The following is an 18132-nucleotide window of genomic DNA, read 5'->3' as shown; positions in this document are numbered from 1 at the left end:
CGCACTATTGTGTCCAACTATTTTATACACTTTAATAATAATTTTTTAGTCTTAACTAAGAGTTTTCAGCCTATAGCACATTTATAAGCTTCAAAATAGTGTGCAAAATTATTTCATACAATTTTTTTATGCACTCAACTTTGTTATACACTTTGTTAGTAAATTTATATATTAAAAAAATTTCAATTGACAGCTCTGCACACTTTTTTTATGTTTGCTGTTTTTTATTTGTGCTTTAACTTCCTGTTTATAAATAGCAAAGAGTATCATTACTTATACCCATTATTCAATTAGCAAATACACTTTATTAGTAAAGCTTTAAGATTTGAATTTTTATCTCTAGCTTTTCTGTTTCTTCTTCATACCTCAACTTCCCTTTTAATTAACAGCAAAGTGTATGCCAAATTGCATGCAAATATATGTATGTATGCCAACAATTGGCCGCAATCCCAGCTCAATAACAATAAATTTACACGTGGCCAAAATGAGCAAAAACTTTTACGCAAATGCCAATTGACACAGACACGTTTTTAATTTGCAAAAAGCAGCTGCGGTATATAAATCTGTCAAGCTCAAACTAAAAGCAGAAGAAAACCATTTGCCTTTATAGACTTTTAGCTGTCTTCAAGTGTGTTGGTGTTAGTGTTGGTGATAGTGTTGCAGCCAAAGGAAACCGCAAAAACCAACGCTCAACATTCGTTGGTGGTAATGCAAACGACAATTACAGCTTGCTGAAGCAAATGAACGTACAAACAGATGCACCGCAATTTGATGGTCACACAGAAAAGGGAACAGAGATAGCCTGATCATAAGAGAAAGAGATAGCCAATGGCACAAATGCAAATCTGTGCGGTTAAACGCAAGTGTCAGCTGTCATTTTAGCGTGTGGATAGCATGCAAAAGATATAGAGAGAGAGAGAGAGAGAGAGAGAGAAGAGAGTGCGATAAAAAAGCGGAAGAAACATAAAACGCTCTGGCAATAATTCTTTGAGCAAGTGTAACAAGAAAATAAGTGCAATGCCAAACCAGACGTAATGAAAAGCGCATGAGAACATAAACCAGACCCAAGGCTGAGCAAGAGAGCAGCAGCAGCATGTGGCTGCCCAAATCTATGCAAGGATGTCAGCATATGTTGAGTGCAGACTCACATACTATATAAAAAATGCTATATGCTATGGCTATGCGTGTGTGTGAACGCAAAAGAAACGGATTTCCCACAGACTTGAGTTAGATGACAATTTTTTCTTTCTCTTTGGCTAAGGCTACCTTAGATTAGAGGCAGGCAAAATGCTAACAAAGCACTAAGAGGCTGTTGGAAAAGCTGGCAGCATGTGTCACACAGATTTAAGTGGCAAGCAGAGCAGGCAGAGGCAGAGGCAGCGGCGACTGCTCTGCTTTAACTAGTTTTGGCTACAGCTATCAGCTTAGCAGAGTTTTGAAGCAAACTGTTGTATAGACTTTTGCTTGCAAGTTTCAATTAAGTTTATGAAAATGTCAATAGCTTGCAATCGAGGTTAATTTTTAGCAGCAAAATTCGATTAGAGTCAATTAAGTTTTCGAACATTTTTAAAAGAATAATTTAAGCATGTTAAAGTGAATTATATTACTACACATATATATATATATATTTTTTTAATGCATATAAAATCTTAATACTTTACTCCAATTTAAAGCAGTTTTTTTAATTTAATTGATACGAAATTTTCCAAAAGCAAATCAAGTGAATTTTATAACTGCATTTATTTTTTTAAATATTGCATATTAATATAATTTATAAGTTAACATCTACAATATTTCTCTAGTCGACTTTTATTTTATAGAATTTTCAACTTTTCATATTTCTTATTTATTATTCATACTAAATGAAGAAAAATTCAACAAAATCTACTGAGCATTTAATAAAATATTTTGAAAATTTTGCATATTAACATAATTTATAAGTTAAGATCTACAATATTTCTCCAGTCGACTTTTATTTTATATAATTTTAAACTTTTTATATTTTTTATTTATTGTTCATACTTTAGTATGAAGAAATAATTCAACAAAATATGCTAAGCATTAAAATTAAATATTTTCTAAAATTTTACTTTTGTTTCTTCAATTGTCTTAAGCTCTTTTGCCATTTGAGTTACAATTTTATATTTATTATTTTAAAAATTTTCAAGTAGCGCATGAGCTGCAACATCTAAAGTAACAAACTGATAAAGATAATGTCAAAGCGATTGCACAATGACCTCAACACAAACTGCTACAACTGACACTGAGGGCAAGGCCTGCAAATTGTCTGATTATGTGACTTAAGCCCTAACCAATGACATACGCACACACACACACAAAATGTACACATGTGTGTGTAGCAAAAACAAATACAACAACGGCTATAGTCTCATGCTGATGACAATGGTCGAAAGCAAGTGGCTCCATCTTCTTTACAGGCAGATGTCGTGTTGAGAGCTTCAATGTTGCTTCCAAGGATTTGCATAGCATTGCAGTTTTGTCTTGTGTGTGTGTGTGTGTGTAAGCCAGTGTGTGCATGTGTGTGTGTTTTTCTTCTTTTTTTTTTAGACGCGCTAGAACCTGCTGTGAGCTTGGCGCCAAACTAAAAATATGTCTCTGCAGTGTATGCACTAAAATCATAGTCATGTTCATGAATATCCCCTAACTGATTACATGCAACAAAGCTTATAAAAACAAGCTCAACACGAAAAGGAACAACAGCAGCAACGACAATCAAAACAGCTGTGCGCTCCAATGTCCTTTTGTTAAACGCCTGTCACAAACTGCTGGCCAAAGTTATATTATATAGCATAAGTTAAGCTAAGGCTAGCTAGCTATAAATTAAAGCATTATAAATAAGAAAATTAAAGCATAGCTTTTAGCATTAAACAGCAATTAAATTATGCTTGGAATATAGTTTTAATAATTTTATAATAATTATTACAATTGCAAAAATTTTAAAAATAATTTGAAATTATTTGAGTTTATTAAAATAAGAACTGAGCATAATTGAAAATAATTCAGAGATTATTTTATGCATTATTTTCAACACTAATTATTACAATTGGAAAATAATGCGGGATTTTTTAACATTATCAAAAGAACAATTGAAAATAATTCAAAAATTATTTATTGCATTATTTTCAAATGTGATTATTACAATTGAAAAATAATGCGGGATTATTTGAGATTCTTAAAATAATTTACAATAAATGCGAATAATTGAAAATAATTCCGAGATTATTTTTTATTGGATTAATTTTGACTATGATTATTACAATTGAAAAATTATGCGGGATTATAATAATAATTTACAAGAATTAAGAATAATTGAAAATAATTCAATTATTTATTTATTTGATTAATTATAGCTTGATTATGTCAATAGCAAATAATTGAAAAATAATGCGAGAATATTTTGGATTTTTAAAATAATTTAAAGGAGTTAAGATTATTTTTTAGATTATTTTTAATATTTTCAATTTTATTTGAAACATTTTTCGCCCTATAATTGTTTGCCAAAAATAATTTAAATAATAATGAATGCAATTACTTTTCAATTTTGAACAGTTTTTAAATCAAGCGAACGACTTAATGCTGTTTAAAACGACAAAAGCAATTTTAAGTGCTGCTCAGTTTGCATTAAATCAACTTCATTATTAATTTTAAAATTTTGTAAAATGAAATGCGCTCAACTTTATGTTTTTGTATACAAAAGAGTGAACTGCTGCGCTGCTTTATTAAAAACAATAAACATAAATATGGAAAGCGTCAGAAAATATTGAAAGCTTGCTGACATGTGAGCATAAACACACACACACACACACACAGATAGACAGACTGACACACACACATGTAGAATTGATGTAGTTGCACTTGAAAAAGAAGCCCGCACTTGTCCGCAAATTACGCAGCTGTTAATGAACGGCAATTGGGGCTGACCACAACAAGTTGAAAATTATGCTCTAGCCATTAAAACGGGGGCGACGCCGTCGCGCGTTCCTGAGCCTGACAGCTGGCGCCACTTTAAATGTTTACTCAACGCACACATATATACATACATAGCTATATATAGGGCAGTATTGCTGTCTCGCTTTAGCAGCTGTTACCGCCGCTGCCATAATGCAGCCAATTAATTATTTTTGGCGTGGTTTGTTGCCCATCAGCAGTGCTGGACTCTGACTGACAGACAGACAGACAGTCGGACAGTCAGACAACTGCTGGTTGTAGTATTATTATTGCAACAGCATACGCTGCGTATGAGCTATATTGTTGTACTGTCTCTCGCTGCATTGGCTCTGACCGTGATTTATATTTTAATATGGATTGTGTGTGCTGCTTCTTTCATTATGCATTTTTTCGCAATTTTCTTGCGCAGGCAGCGAGCGCCACCAACCAGCGAGTAATTGTAAATTTTTTGCTGTTGTTTAAAAATTTATGGCCATCAATGCGACCGGAAGCCAACGCGACAGTGTCGTAACAAGCACACCCTTCTCACTATCTCTCTCTCTTTCTCTCTCTCTCTTGTTGCTGGAACTGTATCTTTCTTGCTTGTGGCATAATAATTGCATTTTCTTTATGTTACGCTGCTGGCTGCAATTTCATATGAATAAGCAGACCAACAAAATTGAATGAAAAACGCGTGCCGTTTATTAATTAAGCAGAGTTTGGAACTTTGCCTACCTTTGTCTGAGTTTAGTTTGTAGTCAAAGCTATCGACAGTTGACAACTCTTAAAGCGTTGGAGTAGAGTTCGTTATAGACATAAATCATACTCTGATATTCTAAAAGCGAATGAGTGAAGAAGTGTGTGAAGAGACTTAAGTGAATACGACGAACTTTAAGTCGAATACATAGAAGATGAAATTAGACGTCATACGGCACGATATAGTGAAAAGATATAGACACAGAAGCAGACTATCCAAGGAGCTATCAATAAATCGATAACGAAGAAAAAAATCCTTAACTTTAAAAACATAATAAAGCGATGAAGCTCTCTAGACTTTTCAGCTTGCAGCTTGCCATTGTCATAATTCATTAAACTGATGCAATATACAATAATAATAATAAAAAAAAGTTAAATATAAATGTGAATAAAATCAATACCATAATTATAATTAAGGCAATGCTGCAGTTACTACCACAACTTTTATTATACGAAGTTGCCTTAACTTAAGCTTAGTTCACACCTTTTACCAGCTTAAGCCTCTCCCTAGCTTTACCCTCTTAACAACATTTGACATACTTAGCGCAACTTTTGGCTACCCATCACATAATAAAAATGTAAAGTTTTCTCAACGACAAAACTCCCAAAGCAACACGCACATTGAACATAAATAGCAAAATCAAAGTAAATTGCAGCAATAACGAAGTTCGCGACACTTAAGCAACTGCGACAGGTGTTTAGAAAGATGAACAAGTCAATAAACTGACAGTCAGCCCTAAAGTGCACAATTATGCGGGGGATTAGCTCAGGCACTAAGGTGGCGCAGCTCTCGTTGAAGAAAGTTACCTAAGCTTATGCTCGAGTGGCAGTGGATAATAGTAAGAGCTGCTTAACTTATTCCTGGAAGTGTTAAACATTTTGTTAACAAGTTGCGTTAGAAAAAAGTTCAATGGAAAATTAAAGCAAAAAATTCCCACAAGACTTAAGTTGAGTTATAATTTAAATTGCCTGCTAAGCTTAGTTAGCATGAAAACTGTATTTAAAATGCAATTCAAATTCAGCTTAAGCAGCTCAACAACTTTTGTTAAAAGTTCAATAGAAAATTCCATGTAAATAAATTTTTTAAATATTTTTTGAACTAAGTGCAAACTCAACTTACAATTTAATTTGCCTGCTAAGTTTAGTTAGCATCAATATTTATTTAAAATGCTGCAAATTAATATTCATAGCTCAACTTTAGGTCATTAACTTTTGTTAAAAGTTCAATATTAAATTAAATGTAAATATATATTTTTTAAAATATTTTTTCTACTAAATTTAAACTCAATTCAACAACTTAATTTGCCCGCTAAGCTTAGTAAGCATTAAAAATATATTTAAAATGTATATATATTTAAAATTCAAATTCAGCTTAATAAGCTCAACAACTTTTGCTAAAAGTTCAATAGAAAATTCCATGTAAATACATTTTTTAGAATATTTTACTACTAAGATTAAGCTCAATTCAACAATATAATTTGCCTGCTAAGCTTAGTTAGCATCAATATGTAATTAAAATACAGGTAATGAATATTCATAACTCAACTTTACCTCATAAACTGTTGTTAAAAGTTCAATAGAGCATTAAGTGTAAATATATATTTTTTAAAATATTTTTTTACTAAGTTTAAACTCAATTTAATTTTCCTGTTTAGCTTAGTTAGCTTAAAAAATATATTTAAAATGTAATTCAACTTCAGCTTATCAAGTTTTGTTAAAAGTTCAATAGAAAATTCCATGTTTTTTAAATATTTTCTACTAAGTGCAAAATCAACTAACAATTGAATTTACCTACTAAGCTTAGTTAGCATCAATATATATTTAATATGCAGCAAATAAATATTCATAGCTCAACTTCAATAGAAAATTTAGTGTAATATATTTTTTAAAATATTATTTCTACTAAGTTTAAATTCAATTCAACAATTTAATTTGCCTGCTGTGCTTAGTTCGCAAATGAATATTTATAGCCTTAGTCTCCACTCATCAGCTCAAGATAAACAATTCAGTAGACTAATGCCTTGCTAAAATATTTGACTTCAATTATGGCACAAAATGTACAAAATACTTTTAATAAATATATAACATGCTGTGTGTCTGTGTGTGTGTTGTCATTATGCTGAGTAAATCAAACAATACGTGTGGTTGCTTGGACTTGCTTCGTCTCTCTTTTTGCTTATACTTTATTTTTTTTGCTGCTGCTGCTGTGTTCTCAGCTCAAGTAGAAGTTTCTTTTGCATGGCTATTTGCACTCTTTATCTTGGCTATGACATGATTTATATGCAACTGTTTTATCTGCTCTGCACACACACACACACACACACACACATATACATATACACATAGCAAGATGAATTGTGCTCTGTGTATTTTGGGTTTGGGTTACGTTTTGCTTGTGGCCATGTGGTTGCTGGCAAAGTGCACAACTGCTTTTTAACCCACACACAGAAAGATAAACTTATATTCATATATATATATATAAAATGCAGTGCATTTTATTTAAAATATGCATAAATATGACTTTAAAAAATAATAATATTTGCTTAGCCTGCAGCCATGAGTTGCACAACAGTAACAAAATTCTGTTTTTATGTATGCAAAGTTAAGTAAGTTTTGAATTTTAGAGAGCAAAAGCAAGCTTACAAAATTGGCTGCCATAAATAAATAAAAAAAAAGTATAAATATAAAAATGTGCTTAGGTTAGTCTAAAAATGTGCTGCTACTATTTTCATTTTATTTTATTTATTTAATGTTAACTATGATGAGCAGTCGAGGCTTAAAGCAAAATTATATAAAATTTTGTAGAAATGATAAGTTTTATAGAATTATGGAATTATATGCACCAAGTTAAGCTTAAATAATTTTGCTGGCTACTTTTTGTATTTTTTTAGCCGCGAGTCAAATTTGTTTTACTTTTAATTCCTTCAAAATTAGTTGCTACTATTTTTACTTTATTTATTTAATGTCCATTATGATGAACAGTCGAGGCTATAAGAAGAATTATTTAAAATGATGTAGAAAAAGGTGTCTAATGAATGTATACAGGCATATATATATATAGGTATAATGAAAATGTAATATAGGACACTAAGTTAATTTTAAATAATTTAGCTGGTTTCACTTTAAGCCAAATGCTACTTTTTTAGTCGCGAGCCAAATTGATTTTAGATTTACGTCTTTAAAAATTAGCTGCTACTAGCTTTATTTTATTTAGTCGTAGTTACAACATTTATTTATTAAAAAAAACTATTTTAAATTTATTCTTTTATATATTGGAATTATATTTGCAACAAGTTAAGCTTGCAAAATATGCGTAGCTCAACTTTAAGCCAACTGCTACTTTTAGTATTTTTAAACCGCGCACACAGATTTGTGTTTTTTTTTTTTTCAAAACTTTACGTGCTGTGTGTTGGCAAAGCAAAACTTTTGCTGCGGCATATGTGTTTCAATTTTTATGACAAAAAATAGCAGCAAGTAAAATAGTAGTAGTAAAAAAGGCAGTGCTTGGCGCTTAGAACTGTCGACGGGCTCTTATACAATTTTGTTTGCTTCTCACGCATTAAACGCATTAAGAGAAAGAGAGAGAGAGAGTTAGAGCGCTTGCTTTTTAATTGAATTGTGCGTTAGTGTGCGTGAGCGCGCGCTTTTGTTTACACTTGAAACTATTTGCACGCCTGGGCGTGTGTTGAGCTGAGCTGAGCGCGCGTTTGTGCCGTTTCCATCATGTGGAAAAAATCTAATTACTTGGCTGCTGTTTAACTAACTAGTAACGAGCAACGTTAGCCAGACAACAGCAACAGCAACAACAACAACAACAACATGAAGTGTGACAAGCAACAACAGCAGCAAGTTAAAGCTGAAGGCAGCAGCAGTAGCAGCAGCAACAGCAGCAAACAGCATTAGCATTAGCAGCTGCGTCTTTTGTTTATTTTTACGATTTTGTAGCAGCAGCAGCTACAACATGGCGTATTCGTAATATTTGCGCATTGCGTATACGCCATGTATATACATATATTTTTTTTTTGCCTTGCTACATTAAGTGCTTATAATTTGCACAGCCAATGCGCGTTACTTATGATGTTTACACATGACTTACAAAATTGTTTAGCTTACGCTAAGCTCAACAGTCAGTGAGACTCACGTACAGCAGCTGCCAGCCCAGCATTTGTTGTTGCCTTTGGTTTACCTCGACTCGTCATATTTGTCAAGCACTTAAAGCGCATTGGCGCGATTTGCGCTGATCGAAACGCTAACAACTCTCGCCCAGCAGCTAAGCGTCAAAGCGAGATAGCTGCATAGAGCGAAAGAGATAGTGAGTGCAGTCTGATGCGGCTTTGCGTGCTGTACTAAGCTCTTCAAAGTGCTGCGACTTAAATTGCATAGCAACTGCAGTTGTAGTTGCAGTTGCAGTTGCTGTAAGTGAGTTTTATAGAGCGTACGATTATTAACTTGAGTAAGTGTTTTGTATTTGTAATTTATTACGCCAAATTTTCAGTCGATGCGCTGACAAATTGATGAGCGAAATTTCAATTTAAAAAGGGCACACAAATTAGGAAGAAAATCTTGACTTTAAGATTATTGAAACTGTCTTATTATTTATATTTATAATTTAAATATTTAGACTATCACAAAATTATTCATTTGTGATATTTATTTGTAAAACATTTCCTTGTATTTCATATTTTTTATGCGTATTATTTTTTAAGAATATTTAAACGTCACTGTTTTATATTTAAAGCAAACTTAGCAGCAAATTGCATTGCAATAAAATTTATCAAAATTCCAACTTAACTTTAGAGGTTACAGTTTTAATAACATTTCTTAATATTAACTAATTATTTTTTTAATTTATTTAAGTAGTCTTTTTTATAAAGTTACAATTAAAAATGTTTACTTTATTCATTGCATTCATTTGTATATAAAAAAGCAGCAAATTGCATTGCAAGAAAATAAATAAAAGTTCAAAAGCAGTCTTAACCTTATGGGAGTTTTTATAACATTTCCTAATTTTAACTTAATATTTTTATAATTTATTTAAATAGTCTTTTTTATAAATTTAGAAATAAAAATGTTTATTTTATTAATTGTATTTATTTTTATATAAAATTGCCACACATATTACAATGAAAACTTTGCCTCAAAAGAATGTTTTTAATTTTCAAAGCATTTCCTAATATTTACCAATTTTCATTGCTATTATTTTTTAATAATTCATATTTATTATTATTCTTTTGGCATTTTTAAACTCACGCTACACTCGCTTTCAATTGAATCTTAGCTACTAAAAAATAAAGCAAGCTCAAAGCTTTTAAACTGATTGAATTTTTAACTAGTCAAAAAGATTCAACGACAGTTCAATAAAAAATAAGTAGAACACATAAACATATGACATAATCATAAATCATATGCATGGGGGTATATAGATAGAAAATGGCGTATACGCCATGTATATAAATTTCATATCTAATATTATAGTCAAGTGGTAATAAATCAATGTCAATCAGCAGTAACTGAATGCGTATGGAAATTGAGTGAATGACGTTATAGCGAATCAATAACTAGCAGCGGCATTTAATTTGCATTTACAACAAGCAAGAAGAAGCTGCAATTGCAAACATATTCCCAAGGCGTAGCTGTAAAAACTGTCGAGCAGCTAAACTAAAACAAATTTCAAAGTGTATATAAAACTTAAGTGACATTAAGTATACGCACGTCGTTTGATATTATGGATTATACTTTGACGACGGACAAGGCATTAAGCGAGCTTTAGCAAGCTGTCGTTGGCTATTTTATAGATCAAAACAATTTAAGTATAATTTAAATTAATTATAGCCTTAGACGTTTTTTGCGCGGGGGTGTGGGCAAGAATTAATTATATACAATAACAACAAAGTGCTGGTGGGGCGTAGGCGTAAGCGAAGCTGAGCTGAGCCTCAAAATCAACACGACACAAAAGTAGAAAATATCAAACAAGCAAAGCAAGCAGCGAAAATTGCTGTCAAGTGCTGTTTACACTTAACAAGTTTTCTTGCTTTCTTTTTTTTTCTTGCCTCGTTTAGAAATCAATTAAAGTGTTTCGCGCTTGTTTTTTGTTGTTGCTTTTAGCGTAAGACAAACAAAAAAAAAAAAAAACATAAGCTAGGATATATACACTTTGTTGCAGGAGTAAACGTAATATCGCTACCAATTTAAATACCTTTGTGTGCAGCTTATTTGCAGGTTTAGCGGTATTCTTAGAATTTTGATTTAAAAGATTTTTATTGTTGCTGTGCACAACAAATTCGCAGAATTAAACATAATCGACCAAGCTGTCAGCATAAAATATATCTACAAATTCAATTTATTTATTTTTATGGCATTTTTAATTTAATAAAATAAATAAATTAAATCAACCTGCTGCTAGCATAAACAAAGTTTGAAATTCTTTGTTTTATTTTTGGACTGTTAATGAATTTAATTAATTTTGTACGCGCACTAAATAAACTTCCCACTATTTTAAGCTTAGGCTTTATTTTGAGCATGGGCAGTTAATTAAAATGTAAATTCTAGGGCTAATCATTTACAGTTACATTTGCCTTACAGGCACAAAATGCATTTAGAAATTTATTTTCTATGCAATTATTATTTTTTATAGTAATCAAAAATATTCTATGCTAACCCATAAATGTGCGCGCTGCAGTCAAAAAATTCCCAGTTGATTGCAGTTGCAATAATCCACAAATAAAATTTGTTGCCGTTTTTTTTTTTTTTGTTTTGTTGATATGACACTTAATTTATGTGTATATTTGTTGTTGTTGTTGTTATTATTGGCTTTAAATGTTTTATAAGCCTAAATTATGCAAACGCGTGTATTATTATTTTTTTTTTTTCAATATATTTAAAGCACGCTATTAATTTATATGTGACTATTATTTGTATGCATGCTCAATTATGGACAATGCACACGCACACACACGCACACACACACACACACAGATGCACTAATAGATAAAGCACGTTAGATTTTCGCGTGCTGATATATTGGCAATTTATTGCTATTTGCCATTTGCACAATTTTCATATATTTTGAAATTTATTTCCACTTTTACGTTTTTTTTATGACTTTATTTGGGTCAAAACGTCAAAAAATGTTTTGTTAGAATTTTAATTTGTAAACACAATTGATGCTTTTATATTATTTGTTTATTTTAATTTATGCATAGCATATGAATGCAATAATTAGATTTCTATGGCAGTTATGCACTTATAATTGATTTAGTATTTATTTTAATTAGGCGCATCAACTCGTTGTATTTTGATAAGCTCAGAATTTGTTTGTTTTTTTATTCTCAAATTTACACGCAACTGACACTAGAATTTTTTGATTTTAGTTAAATTTTTGATTTGAATAAACACGTAAATTTATTTACTGTTATGTGCGTTAAATGCGCTACGCTTTAGTTAAACAATTGTGTGTTGTGCACGTTAACAGCAACGCCGCTTAACTGAAGTTGGATGCTGCTTGGCGGCTTCAGTTTCTTGGTCAATGTTAGCGCATGAAAAATGTTCGAATTGTTTGTGGATTGCATTTGCTACGGAGCATGCGCTACAGTTGAATATATACTAACATATATATATGGGAGTATAGCGCGTCGACTGTTCGGCTGACACAGTTTGCCGCATATTGTTGTAGGTTAGTGTCTTTTGCTTAATATGCTTGGCACCTACGACTTTCTGTACGCTGATGCTACCGCTGCTGGTATTTGGATTTAGCATAGCATAAATGATTCATGTAGCGTTATTAAAGCCACATGTTTACAGCTACAGCAACTTGCCGTTATATTCATCTTTAATTCACCAACTCGACTACACTTTATGCTTGAGGGTCAGTGTGATTTGTTTCACACACATTTATTGCTGTTGCTGCGACAGCTGCAAATTCATTTATGTTAATTTGCTTCGGTTAGACTTCTCAGCCGCAAAGTATGCTACACTCTTTAGCGTTTCATTTACTATCTTTGCTTTGTTCTTGTTATTGCCTTTGGGCACTCGTTCGCTCTCTATCTGTTCTTAGCTTGTTGACAGCGTCCAACGAGGCGTATGCTTTATTTTTTTCGTTTAGATTAGTTTCATGATTGCACATATTAGTCACTCAACACACACACACACACACATATGTTTAATTATGCATTGCTTACATGTCTGTCTGTCTGTCTGTCCTTATGCTTTATTAAGCATATTAAGTTTGCTTGATTTTGCAAGAAATATTTTGCAATTTTCATACATTATGCCACTTAATGCTTTTAACAAATAGCCCTAAAGCGTTTAACCAAATGAGCAGAAAATTTTAGCAAATTATTTATTGGCATTAAGTGCGCTTTTGACTTTTCTGTTTCGAGTTAGTTAAACTTGCATATTAAATGCATTAAATAAATATGTGCGGATTATGTTAAGCTGACTAAATTGCTAAACTAGCAAAGCATAAGCTACTAAGCAAATTAATTTAAATTTAGATTTTATTTAAAACTGCATAAGCTATTAAACAGTTTAGGCAATTGAAGCTACAATTTAATTTAAATGCATACTAAATAGCAGTTTAAGCTACTTTTTTTTTTTAGATTTTTGTTTAAATTATTTTAAGCAATTATTTTATTTATAAAATATTCTTTGCAGCTTGTTTATATTAAATTTAATATTTTTCTTAGCTGTTGCATGTTTAAATTTGACCTCATAAATGATTTATTTTATAATTTAATATTTAAAGTAAAAACAAATAATTGTTTAGCATTGTAACTGTATACAGTATTTTTGCTATATAATTTTTTAGCTTTATTAATTTATAAAATATTTTTTGCATTTTTTTTTTAGCGCTTAGTTCATAACCTAAATCAATGTCAATTTTGCACTAAACAAATCAGAAACTTTGCGACATTTATCCTAAAATAAGCAGCCAGACAGCTTAGGCAGCCACTTTCACCCCCCTTCACCCACTCGCTACTTGCATAAAATTCAAAGTTTCGTCCTTCCCATATAAACTCTCATAAGTAATATGCAACACCAAGTTTTAATCCATGCTGATGCACTGCAGACTGCTATAGATACTTACTCTCTTACTCTTTCTCCATCTCGCTCTTACTCTTGCTGCTACAGCAAGCGCATTGTGGATAGCGTAGAAATGCGCATTCATAACTCAAAATTGCAAACTAATTTACGCCAGACTTATTATCTCTCCAGTGGCAACACGTTGGCGCGAGGCTACTCTGGGCTACACCACCAAACTTCTCTCCAAATGCGCGCAGCAGCAGCAACCGACGACAGTTGACAACAGCGTGTTGGCGCCACAGTCAATGCCTAGACAAAAACAAGCAGGAGCGAGCGAGCGAGAGAGAGAGTGAGTCAGAGTGCGAGCGAGAGAGTGAGTGCCATGTGCCACTTGTGCGCTGGCAAATACATTAACACCGCTACGCTGAGAGCACGTGCGACAAACAGACGCAAAGACAAAGACAATGCAGTTGCCGTAGTAGGTGGGTGGGGCTGGCTGCCTGGCTGTGTGGGTGGGTGGTTCTGTATGTGGGAGTTTGAGTCCATGACGCGCCAGCTGCCGCTTTCCATAAAAAATAACAAAAGATAAGCAGCCTGCTGACCCCCCCACGTTCCTCTTTGACTGTTTAACCACGCAGCCAAAAGCCTTTGCAGGTATTTTGTCATTTTTACGCTAGACGCGATGCTGGGTGCGCACAGTGGTTCAATTTTAAGCAGCTATTTAAATATTTATTATTTAAAACGCTGCAATATAATAATATAAATGTTTTAAGCTTATTAACAACAAATTTAAAATTGACAAAATGTTTTAATACCAATTATACAATTTTTATAACAATTCGTTTCACGAAAATTTTGTTTTAAATTTTTCGACTTGTGAATTTTTTTAGTGCTAAATATAAAAAAATTTAAAATTGACAAAATGATTTTAAGACAATTCTGATACGTTTAAAAAATATTTTGTATTCAAATTTGAGAATTTCGTTTTGCTAAAACCTATAAAAAAATATTGAATAACTTTTTTTAAATTTTGTTTGCTTAAAAATTTTTTAATTTAAATATTTTAAATAAGGAAATTGCTTTTATAGTCTTCAGATCTTCCTTTTAAACGACATTTGCCTTACAAATTATTATTATGAATTTTTTCAATTACTATAATTATTTTGGGCTTACAATAATTTTTGTATTTCATTTTTAATGCCTAAAATATTTATTTCTTTGGCCTTAAAACATTTATTTGCTTGCTTAGAATTGATTGTTAATTTTTTATAAACTCTGTTTTTTTATTTTATAATAATTTGTTGTAGTGTAGTTGCTGCCACTAGTTGATGCCACTAGACTCTATTTTATCTTGCTTCATTTACACGTGAGCGCATTATAACGCATTTGCATGAGAGATAGGTGAGGAGAGTTAGAGAGAGAGAGAGAGAGACAAAGGGTGCAGATATGCGATGTTAGCTTCAAGACAATAACAATGATAATGGGCTTGTGCTATAAGGACACGCGATGTGGATGCAGCAAATGAGCTGCTGCTTGATTTTCAATGGCGCACACACACACACACACACATACAGAGAGTCATACTCATAGTCACAGTCCCAGTCACAGTCAAACAAATGTGACATGTCGCGTGTTTTGAATTGAAGATGTTGTCGCAAATGTGCATTAATTTGTCAAAGCTTGGCAAATACGCCACAATACACCCACACACGTACACACACACACACACACTCACTCATGCTAATGCAATTTGTTGGTGTCCGGAACGGAACACTAGGCGAAATGTGTGAATAATGAGCAGCTGCCACTGCTACTGCGACTGTGGCTCGAGCTAAGGCTAAGCTGCTACCAAAACAGATTGCATAAGCTCAATGATGAATGGCTTGCAATTGGGCAAAGCTGCTGCTCCTGCTGCTGCTGCAAGCGCAACACGAGCCAAAAGAAGCGAAATATCATGTACAACATAATCATTGCTAGTCGAAAGGATAATTCAACAGTTGATTGGCAAGCCAAAAGACAAGAGCAGGAGCAGCAGCACTCATTTGAGCAGATGGAACTGATTGCTTTAGAAATTTGTCAGCAAGTTCTAATTGTTTTAAATGAGCGTCAGCTGACTAACAATAAATTTAGATTGACTAGTTCAAAGATTGTTAGAAACAAAATACTTAGAATATTATTTAAATTTTTATATATTTTTTTTATGATACAAAAGTTATTAAGAATACATTAAAGTTCACCAATTGTTACTTAGAATATTGTTTTGAATATTCTTTGAATTTTTTATATATTTTTTAACTAACAATTTAACACACGCTTTTTATATTTATATTTATTCCAGCTATTCTTTGCATTTTTATATATATTTTTTGTATGCTACAAAAATTGTTATACATTAAACTTCTTTAACATTTTTTTCGACTGCTCATGCTCTATTAATTTTTCAACTGCACTTCAACCAGCAAAATATTATTTTCTTCGTAAACAAGTTCAAAAGCTAGAGATAAACATATGCATATATGTTATGCTAGCCCAGCTAAGAATCTATCAAAACAATAAAATCAGCAAATAAACATTAAAAGCCACAAAAAAGCAACAAGAAAACATATCAAGCAACAAAAAGAAATAACAACCCGCATAAAGAGCAGCTAAATCCAGCTAAAACAACTGGAGACAGACAGTGGAAAACCCAAAAGTAAAAAAACGAAAAACAAGCGAAGCAACAAAAAAAAAAAAACAAAACATTTGGTTAACCATTTCTAAAGAGTCTGAGAGTGCAAAACCTTTTTGCTTCTCTTATTTTATTGCATGAAAGGTAAAACCAAAATTCAATGCCGGAAAAAATTATACACGTTGAATAACAAAATACAAACAGATTACCAAGCAGCAGCCACCAAAACACGAGTAGTAACCAAAACAGCAAAAAAAAAAAACACAAGCATAGAATAAATAAATAAAATCAGCAAGCAACTTTGATATTATTAGGGAGATTCTCTGGCTGTGTTTTTTTCGCTTCAGGGTTTAACTTTCGAGGGTCTCTTGGTGTCTCACTCAGGTGCAAATGAAATGCAGCGAAGCGAAAGTCAAACAATAAATGGCCTCAGATAATGCCTAAAAATATTCAATTAGTTTATGGCCATGTTTACCGTTGGCCGCCGTTACCAACTCCCTAAAAAAAAACAAGTTGAGTTTTGCCGCGTTTGCTGTTATTATTTAAATTATGCGCTTTTTTACATTTTTCACCTGGCTCTCACACACACACACACACACAAATACAAACAGACAGCCCTTTTAATAGCCAGCCGCCAGGCAACCGTAAAAAAATGCATTAAAATATTTTTATTGCCAGTACAAAAGAATCTCTAGCGTTTAAGCGCTTAAAAGCTAAAAAATTGAAAATAGGCATTAGATAATGTCCGCATATTGTGTTGAGCTTTAACAGCTCGTAAAGCGAAGCTTACACTGAGAGAGAACAAAGCTTAGCTGGAGTATCTATAATGCATAAGATGATGATAGAAATATATGGCAAGCAAAATGTTAGAAACATGTCTTGGGGTCTAGCATAATTTTTTATGCTAATTTATTCTTAGCATGAGCACAAAGTCGGACAAGTTAAGATTAACAAAAAGGTTTGGTAAGCGAAATTTAACAGCGATCTGTTAACTTATGTGAGATATATAGCGATTAGATAATATGGCAACAGCTATATACTATGACTTCTTAAGAAAGCGTCTTGTTTTTGATAATTTATTTTCAGCACAAACTAGAACTGAAAACTATTTGACAATTGTTTGTTTAATAACATAATTATAAAATCTGTTAACTATAGCATTAACTATTAACAGCGATCTGTTAACTTAAGTACAGTATTAGCATTATAGATAATGATCGAAAAATATGGCTAGCAAAACCTTAGAGACAGTTCCCTCTAAGCGTCTAAGATGATTTCTTATGCTAATTTAATAATTCTTATCATGAGTGCAAAGTCTGAAATGTTTATTATTTAACAAATATATTTCTAAAAATAGTAAAGAAATATGGAGATTATATGATTATAGAAAAATATGGCAAACAAAGCGTCTATGATGATTTTTTTATGCTAATTTATTCTTATCTCAAAGATAAAGTCCAAGCTCTAAATCACTTGACAAACGCTTGAGCCAAAACAAATTATTTTGAATATAGTAAATTTAAAATTAACTAAATTATGTAGATTATAGCAAAATAAGAAAGTCTTTTTTATACAAATTTAATTCTATTTAATTTGTCAATAGGTTGATCTAATTATCAATGAGCTGGCGCGCAAATATTTAACGTCTTTTAACTATAATGAGATTTATTTGCTTTTTATTTTATAAATTTACAGCGCTGCTCTGACTGCATTGCACACACAATTAATTTGTTAAGTTT

The 18132-nt window shown here is 32.0% G+C and overlaps 1 protein-coding gene across 2 annotated transcripts in view; it reads right to left on the bottom strand.

The window, feature by feature from the left end:
• Nucleotides 1–11445, bottom strand: part of LOC108607843 (putative neural-cadherin 2) — a 145948-nt gene extending 134503 nt beyond the window's left edge. For both annotated transcript variants that reach the window (XM_017998908.1, XM_017998909.1), the window contains exon 1: nucleotides 11363–11445. The gene's annotated coding sequence lies outside the window, so the exon portion shown is untranslated. The remainder of the gene's footprint in view (nucleotides 1–11362) is intronic.
• Between the last annotated feature and the right edge of the window lie 6687 nt (nucleotides 11446–18132).

This window comes from Drosophila busckii, chromosome 2L, assembly GCF_011750605.1.
Source record: "Drosophila busckii strain San Diego stock center, stock number 13000-0081.31 chromosome 2L, ASM1175060v1, whole genome shotgun sequence".
In the NCBI taxonomy this organism is placed as follows: Eukaryota; Metazoa; Arthropoda; class Insecta; order Diptera; family Drosophilidae; genus Drosophila; species Drosophila busckii.
Note: the sequence above shows the minus strand (reverse complement) of the source record. Positions and strands in the feature narration are given on the sequence as shown.